Source organism: Nicotiana tabacum, chromosome 12, assembly GCF_000715075.1.
Source record: "Nicotiana tabacum cultivar K326 chromosome 12, ASM71507v2, whole genome shotgun sequence".
Taxonomy (NCBI): Eukaryota; Viridiplantae; Streptophyta; class Magnoliopsida; order Solanales; family Solanaceae; genus Nicotiana; species Nicotiana tabacum.
In genome coordinates, this window is record NC_134091.1 from 50,571,261 (window position 1) to 50,580,958 (window position 9,698).

General features: G+C 40.1%; 1 pseudogene; it reads right to left on the bottom strand.

Moving 5' to 3' along the window:
• Positions 1–9,285, bottom strand: part of LOC107805866 (DEAD-box ATP-dependent RNA helicase 10-like) — a 35,151-nt pseudogene extending 25,866 nt beyond the window's left edge.
• Positions 9,286–9,698: the final 413 nt, after the last annotated feature.

Sequence of the window (9,698 nt, forward strand, 5' to 3'; positions counted from 1 at the left end):
ATGGAGCCATCTGAATGCTTGACTGGTAGCTATTATTATAAACAAACTCTGCAAGTGGCAAGAAATGATCCCAAGAACCTCCAAAGTCTATAACACAAGTGCGAAGCATATCTTCCAATATCTGAATAGTGCGCTCTGACTGTCCGTCTGTCTATGGATGAAATGTTGTACTCAACTCCACCCGCGTGCCTAACTCACACTGTACAACCCTCCAGAAATGTGAGGTAAACTGTGTACCTCGATCTAAAATAATAGATACGGACACACCGTGAAGGCGGACAATCTCATGAGTGTAAATTTCAGCTAACCTCTCTGAAGAATAGGTAACTGCCACTCGAATGAAATATGCTGACTTGGTCAACCTGTCCACAATGACCGAAACTGCGTCAAATTTTCTCTGAGTCCGTGGGAGCCCAACAACAAAATCCATAGTGATACGCTCCCTTTTCCACTCAGGAATTTCTAACTTCTGAAGCAAACCACCAGGTTTCTGATGTTCGTACTTAACTTGCTGACAATTCAGACACCGAGCTACATATGCAACTATATCCTTTTTTATTCTCCTCCACCAATAATGTTTCCGCAAATCTTGATGCATTTTGGCTGTACCTGGATGAATAAAATACCTGGAACTGTGTGCTTCTTCAAGAATTAATTCATGAAGCCCATCCACATTAGGCACACAAATACGACCCTACATTCGCAGAACCCCATCTTCCTCCACATCAACCTGTTTGGCATCAGCGTGCCGCACCATGTCCTTAAAGACAAGTAAATAAGAATCATCATACTGCCTCTCTCTGATGCGCTCATATAAAGAAGACCGAGCGACTATGCAAGCTAGAACCTGACTGGGTTCTAAAATATCTAACCTTACGAATTGATTAGCCAAAGTTTGAACATCTGCAGCTAATGGCCTCTCACCAACCATAATACACGCAAGACTGCCCATACTTACAACCTTTCTACTCAAAGCATCATCCACCACATTGGCCTTTCTGGGGTGATACAAAATGGTAATATCATAGTCTTTCAACAACTCCAACCATCTTCTCTGCCTCAAATTAAGATCCTTTTGTTTGAATAGATACTGAAGGCTACGATGATCAGTAAATACCTCACATGAGACACCGTAGAGGTAATGCCTCCAAATCTTCAGCACATGAACAATGGCTGCCAATTCTAAGTCATGAACAGAATAATTCTTCTCGTGAACTTTCAACTACTGCGACGCATATGCAATTACCTTGCCATCTTGCATTAATACTACACCAAGCCCAATGTGAGATGCGCCGCAATATACCGTATACGATCCTGAACCTGTGGGTAATACCAACACTGGCGCCGTAGTAAAAACGATCTTGAGCTTCTGAAAGCTCAACTCACACTCGTCTGACCATCTGAATGGGACACCTTTCTGGGTCAATCTGGTCAATGGGCTTGCTATAGCCGAAAACCCTTCCATGAACCGATGATAATAACCTGCTAAACACAGGAAACTCCGGATCTCTGTAACTGAAGTAGGTCTAGGCCAATTCTGAACAGCCTCAATCTTCTTAGGATCCACCTTTATGCCTTCTACCGATACAGCATGCCCCAAAAAGGCAATTGAGTTTAACCAAAATTCACATTTTGAAAACTTGGGTATAACTGATTATTCTTCAAGGTGTGAAGCACACTTCGAAGATGCTTCTCATGTTCCTCTCGACTGCTGTAGTAAATCAAGATATCATCAATGAATACAACCACAAAAGAATCCAAATAAGGCTTGAACACCCGATTCATCAAATCCATAAATGCTACTGGGGCATTTGTCAACCCAAATGACATCACTAGGAATTTTAATGCCCATACCGAGTTCGAAAAGCTATTTTAGGGACATCAGATGCCCTAATCTTCAACTGATGGTAACCAGACCTCAATTCGATCTTCGAAAATACCTTGTCACCCTGAAGCTGATCAAATAAGTCATCAATTCTTGGAAGCGGATATTTGTTTTTGATAGTGGCCTTGTTCAACTACCGATAGTCTATACACATCCGTATAGAGCCATCTTCATTCTTTACAAATAATACTGGTGCACCCCAGGGCTAGACACTGGGTCTAATGAATCCCTGATCAAGTAAGTCTTGTAACTGCTCTTTCAATTCTTTCAACTCTGGCGGGGCCATACGGTATGATGGAATAGAAATGGGCTGAGTGCACAGAGACAATTCAATACACAAGTCAATATCTCTGTCGGGTGGCATCCCCGGCAGATCTGCAGGAAATACTTCTGGAAATTCATGAACAACTGGTACTGAGTCCATAGAAGGGACATCCGCACTGGGATCGTGAATATAAGCCAAATAGACTAGACACCCTTTCTCTACCATACGCCGAGCTTTCATATAAGAAATAACCCTGATGGCAATATGGCCAGAAGTTCCTTTCCATTCTAACCGAGGTAACCCCGGCATAGCTAGGGTCACTATCTTGGCATGACAATTCAATATAGCATGATAAGGGGACATCCAATCCATACCCAAGATAACATCAAAATCTACCATATCAAGAAGTAGAAGATCCACACTATTATCAAGATTACCAATAGTAACCACACATGAATGATAGACATGATCTACTACAATAGAGTCTCCCACCGGTGTAGATACACACACATAATCACTCAGAGAATCACAAGGCACAACCAATTTTGAAGCAAAATAAGAGGACACATAGGAATAAGTAGATCCTGGATCAAATAGAACTGAAGCATCTCTATGGAAAACTGAAATAATACCTGTGATCACAGCATCAGATGACTCGGCCTCAGGCCTAACTGGAAAAGCATAAAATTGGGACTGGGCCCCACCACTCTGAATTGCGTCCCTGGGACGGCCTCTAACTGGCTGGCCTCCACATCTAATGGCCTGACCTCCACCTATAATGGCCTGACCTCCACCTCTAGCTGCCTGACCCCTACCTCTAGCTGGCTGAGTAGGCGGTGAAGCAACCGGTGCCGGTATGATGGCACGAGAATCTTGTCGAGATCTGTTACTCATCAATCTAGGGCAATACCTCCTGATGTGACCAATGTTTCCACACTCATAACACCCATCTTGATGCCGTGGCTGCTCAAGCTGAAGCTGAAGCTGATCCAAATGGGCTGGATAACCGCTGTAATAACTCTGGAGTGGTGATGCACTAATAGGAGCTGAATGTGCATTGAATACTAGCTGCCTAGAGTAAGGCATAACAAGACCGTGACTCCCTGAAGCATTGGGAGATACATGAAGTGCAGAATGAAATGGTCTGGGAGGATGACCCCTACCAAAATTACCTCTGCCTCCAGACGAGACACCACTTAAACCACCGAACTAACGAGGCCTCTTATCGGACCTCTGCCCTCTCTCCTGTACAAGAACCATCTCGATCCTCCTTGCGACATTAGCAGCCGCCTGAAAAGAAATCTCACTTCCGGTCTCCTTGGCCATCTGAAGTCTGATAGGGTGAATGAGTCCCTCAATAAACCTCCTCACTCTCTCTCCCTCCGTAGGTATTAAAAGGAGAGCATCACGGGCCAAATCCACTGCCCTGTTGTAGACGCTCAAATTGCTTGTGGAATTCCTCTCTCAGTGTGATAGGGAGGAACTTCTCCAGAAATAGCTGAGAGAACTGCTCCCAGGTAAGTGCAGGCGATCCGACTGGTCGGGTCAATGTATAATCTCTCCACCACCTCATGGCAGAACCCGTCATCTGAAATACAGTAAAATCAACCCCATTGGTCTCAACTATACCCATGTTCCGCAGAACCTCATGGCAGCGTTCAAGATAATCCTGTGCGTCCTCAGAAGGTGTACCACTGAAGTGAACTGGAAAGAGCTTAGTAAACTTATCCAGTCTCAATAAGGCCTCAAAAGACATGGCGGGCCTATCATCGGTCTGTGCCGCAACAACTGGCTGAACTACCCCAACTGGCGGGGCTGTTGGAGCCTGATTCTGGGAAGCCATCTACTCCGGAGCGGGAGTAGTGGGAGTTTGTGCTCCTCTCCCAACTTGTGAAATGGCTGGTGCCATTGGAAATGTACCATTCTGGGCCACGCCCTCCATAAGACTCACCAAATGGACTAGAGCGTCCTGAAGCACTGGAGTAGCTATGAATCCTTCCGGGACCTGAACTGGTCCAGTTGGTACATTCTGAACTGGGACCTCCTCCTGAAGGTCCACTTGAGGTTCTACAATAGGTGCAACTGCTCAAGCTCCGGACTGAGCTCTACCTCGGCCTCTGGCACGACCTTGACCTCGACCTCTACCCCTGGCCATAGTTGCCACCGGAGGTTCTGGTCCCTGTCCATCGGTAGAGGTATTGCGTGTTCTCACCATCTGCGAGAGAATAAGAGTAGAATGGTTCAATCATCGATGATAGAATAAAATCGCACGACACAATAAGAAAGAAATGATATTGTTCCTAAACTTCATAGCCTCTGAGAGATAAGTACAGACGTCTCCGTACCGATCTTTCAAACTCTATTAAGCTTGCTCGTGACTCGTGAGACCTATGTAACCTAGTACTCTGATACCAACTGTCACGACCCAAAATTTTCACCTTCGGACCGTATTGGTCCCTAACATTTTACTTGCTAGGCAAGCCAACGTTAGAATAATATTATCCATTTTTAAAACAATTTTAAGTTTATTAATAACAAGGAACCAAATGTGGAAGCAAAGTTTGAAATATAGTGAATAATCCATAAAAAAAAATGATGTCTAAATACTATCCCAGAATTAGTGTCACAAGTGCACGAGCTTTTAAAATAATACAAACAAAGGTCTGAACAAAATAAAGCTGTCTGTAAATAAACAAATAACTAAAGTAAAATAGACGGGGACTTCAGAACTGCGGACGCCATGCAGTTATACCTCAAGTCTCATCCGAGTAACTGAAATACGAGCAAGTCTATGGTACGCCGCTGGGACCAACTCCGAAATATGCACAAGAAGTGCAGAATGTAGTATCAGTACAACCGACCCCATGTACTGGTAAGTGCTGAGCCTAACCTCGACGAAGTAGTGACGAGGCTAAGGCGGTTCACTTACATTAACCTGTACGCAATATTAATGACAACAACAAATAATAGAAATAAAACAGGTAACTCATTTATAATAATTGAAGCCAACTCAGCAGTCATAATCCATTATCATTTCAACCAATTCTGTTGCAGCGTACAACCCGCTCTCACAATATATTCATATTCAATTCTGTTACAGCGTGCAACCCTCTCTCACAATATATTCCTTTTAATCATGTCTCTCATATATTTATTTCAATCATGTATATATATAGACTTTTAAATAAGTCTGTTGCGGCGTGCAATCCGATCCCCCAATATTAACTTTTAAATAAGTCTATTCCGGCGTGCAATCTGATTCCCCAATATTCACTTTTAAATGAGTCTATTGCGGCGTGCAATCTGATCCCCCAATATTGACTTTTAAATAAGTCTATTGCGGCCTGCAATCCGATCCTCCAATATTGACTTTTAAATAAGTCTATTGCAGCGTGCAATCCGATCCCCCAATATATATATATATATATACTTTTATTTCCGTTGCAGCGTGCAACCCGTTCCCCCAATATAATTTTAAATAACTCATAAATGTAATAAATTTTACTCCAATAAATACCACGTCCAATGAGAAAATATTAAGCATCAAGGCACACAATAATTATAATTTATTTATGAACCAAACAATGATAAATAATAATTTATTACGAAAATCATAGAGAAAATAGACAGTTTAATATTTAATATGCTAAATATCAAGTAGCAATTAGTGCACATAATTCAAACAAGCATATAGCAATTATTACAGGAATTTAAGAATTAATATTTGACAAAGAATACAAGAGAAATAATTATTTTAACTATTAATTCATGTATTAAAATAAATTTAGAATTTTTAAATAATTATGCAAATAATTAATTTTGATGACGTATAGGCACTCGTCATCTCGCCTATACGTCGTTCACATGCAATTCACATAGCAATTAATTTAAGGGTTCTATTCCCTCAAGTCAAGGTTAACCACAACACTTACCTCGCTTTGCAAATTCCAACCAATTACTCAACCACAACTTTTCCTTTTAAATTTATCCCCGAAAGCTTCAAATCTATTTACAAATAATTCGATATATTCAATACTAATCATAGGAATTAATTTCATATTAATTTATAAATTTTCCGGATAAAAATCTGAAATTCATTTAAATATTCGACAGTGAGACCCATGTCTCAAATTCCGAAAAAACTCGCGAAATCTGAACACCTATTCCGATACGAGTTCAACCATACAAAAATTGTCCAATTCCGATATCAAATGGACCTTTAAATCTTAACTTTTTATTTTTGAAAGATTTTATAAAAAGTCAAATTTCTTCCATCTAAATCCGAAATAAATGATTAATATAGACATGGATTTATGAAATATAATCACTTTTGGTTAAATAACACTTACCCAATTCAAAGTCGTGAAAATCCCCCTTGAAATCACCCAAATCCGAGACTTGAAACTCAAAAATGAGTAAAAATGGCTAAGACTCAATTTTATGTATTCTGCCCAGCATTTTCACATCTGCGAGCTTTATTTTTGCACCTGCGGTCATGCATTTGTGAAGTAGATTTGCCAGGCAAGGTTCCGCATCTGCGGACATTTCTATCGCACCTGCGACGTCGTAGAAGCGACCAAACGACCGCAGAGTCTTCCGCAGAAGCGATGCAGCCTTCGCAGAAGCGGTCGCGCATTTGCGCCCCATTTCTCCGCAGAAGCGATGCAACTGGCCAGTGCCCAGGTCGAAGAAGCAACCAGCTTCTCGCAGATGCGGTTCCGCACCTGCGATCACCATTGCGCAGGTGCGATTACACTAGGTTCTGCCAAGAACCTGCTGCTTTCAACATGCTCTAAACAATTCGAATTTCGTCCGAAACTCATCCGAGCCCCTCGGGACTTTATCCAAATATTCCAACAAGTCCCGTAACATAATACAGACTTACTCGGGGTTTCAAATCACATTAATTAACATCGAAATTACAATTCACACCTCGATTCGGATTTTGAGTTTAAAACTTTTCAATTTGCAAACCTCGTGCCAAAACATATTAAATGAATCCGGAATGACTTCAAATTTGGCACACAAATCATAAATGACATAACGGAGCTGTTCAAATTTCCATAATCGGATTCCGGCTCCGATATCAAAAAGTCAACCCCGTGGTCAAACTTGAAATCTTTAGCCTTTAAATTGCTAGTTCTGTTAAATGGTCATAACTTGAGTTAGGGACCTCCAAATTAAATTTCTAGCGTACGCCTAAGTCTCAAATCACGATACGGAGCTACTGGAACTGTCAAAATATTGATTTGGGTCCGTTTGCTAAAACTGTTGACCAAAGTCATCTCAGTTGAGTTTTAAAGCTCTATTTCACATTTTAATCCATTTTTCACATGAAAATTTTTCGGAAAATTTTACGGACTACGCACGCAAGTCGAGGAATGATAAATGATGCTCTTTGAGGTCTTAGAACACATAATTACTTATTAAATTTAAAGATAGACATTTTAGGTCATCACATATGATTTCTCAAACAAGCCCTCTGAAGTTTCTTTACCTGTAGTTCAATGTACAGATATATTCAGAATCTGACTTTCCATGCAAAATGTTCACTCCTCGAAGGTTTCATCAAGAGTGGCACAGCAGAAACTATTAGGCATGGAAATAAATTCCTTAAAGAGCAAAGCAGAACAAGAGCAAACTAACTTGCCATTCACAACAACCCCACCTTCTCATTTTTCTTTCCCAGACAATTTTATGTAATAATCATATTGCTCTTATGATATAAAGAGTAAGTGCATCTACTGCCATAACAATGATTACTGATCATTAGCCGCATGCCAATATGAAAAAAAGTTGAAAAACAAGTAAAAATCTCCTCCATTTTCCGGTATCTTCTTATATAAATGTCCGACTGAGCATGATATTTGGAAAATAAAAAGGGAAATTTTCATGAAAGCACTTCTCCTACCCCAAGTACTCAGGAAAAGATACCTATCTACCATCAGAGAAGGGAATTTCTCTTGAGAACGGAACCTAGAAAGAGAAATTATCCACACACAGAAAACAGACCATTCATAATTAACAACGGATTCATATAAAGCACGTGAAAGCTAACCTCTTTGGTCATTGTAGCAGAAAATAGGTAAGTCCTTCGATCGTGAGGGATCGCATGCAAAATCTGATCAAGAGTCTTTTCAAATTCCTCATCTAGCAGCCTATCTGCCTCATCCAATACCTCTGCCTCATCCAATACCTATTGCATGTACAAATTCATGACTCAGGATACGCATGCATGCTTATCCAACTAAAATAATATGTTGTGAAACACATATTTATATTTTTTTAAAACCTAGACTTGGTTACGAAAATGAAAATCAAGATTTTAAAAGATGGAATTCTAAAACAAGTCTGAAAACCATTCGCATCGCATATAATGAATTGCATTTTATTTTTGGATACATATTGCTTCAATTAATGAATTTCTTGCTTGATCCAATTGTCCGCACCTAAGGCGATGAAGCCATTGTGCCTCATGCTGTAGTTGGGGGAAAAGCATTTAACTGTAAACCCACATGAAGATAAGAAAGTTTTAGAGGAACATATCAAGTAAAGTAGTCAAATGCTTTTTGCGGCTCAATATGTTGGAAAGTTAAAAAGTAAGGACCAACGAAATTTGACAATGCTGCCAGGAAAAAATGACAAGCAGCTTCTCCTCTGACAAGAGATATACTGTATGCACGCTGTGGGGAATATGGACTAGACGGCATTCAAAAATCATACCACTCTCCAACTATCAAAAGGCCTAGCCTTGAACATGCAGCAAATATCACTTTTAATGTCAATAGTGACATAATAACACATCCTTCAACCAAATGTCGTGAATCAACATTGCACTTTTGGGTTTTCATCCAAAAGAAAATAAAAAGAGTACATAAACAGGCAGAACGAGAACATCTCTGGAACATTTTCAGCATAAGACTCAATGGACAAACCTACCAAATACTTTATCGTACGAAGAGAAAACCCTTTAGTATTGGAAAGATGATCCAATAGGGCGACCAGGTGTTGCTACCTACATCAGACAGCATGCAAATGAACATTCAAATAAATATCAGAGATTAAGCATATTAAAAAATCTATAACAACAACATACAATTGCTTTAGCAAATCTGGTGTAACAAGTCGTCCACATGGCTTACTAAATTTTTGCTGACAAGGCAACATAATAGATGTTTGCATGTTGAAAATAAGCAAGCAAAAAATTTGACGAGTACAGTTAGAAATTTTCTTTGTTAGGTAAGCAAGAATTGTATTAGTAAGTTGCATCACGATGATGCATAATGATACATCAGGAACCTTTCAAAAACAGTCTCTGACTGCATAAACATGTCCGCCGGTTGAAGAAATCTAGTAAAATATCATGTACATTTTTTAACTTGAACCAAAAAGCTAATGGAACAGGTTGTTGCAATTTGTAAATATTCCCCTTTTTGTTCAAAAAAGGATATCTGATTTCTTTCCCTCCAAATAGTCCACCAGATACAAGTAGGGATGGTTGCCCATCTCAGTACGCTTAATAGTTGATATTATATTACTTCCACTCAC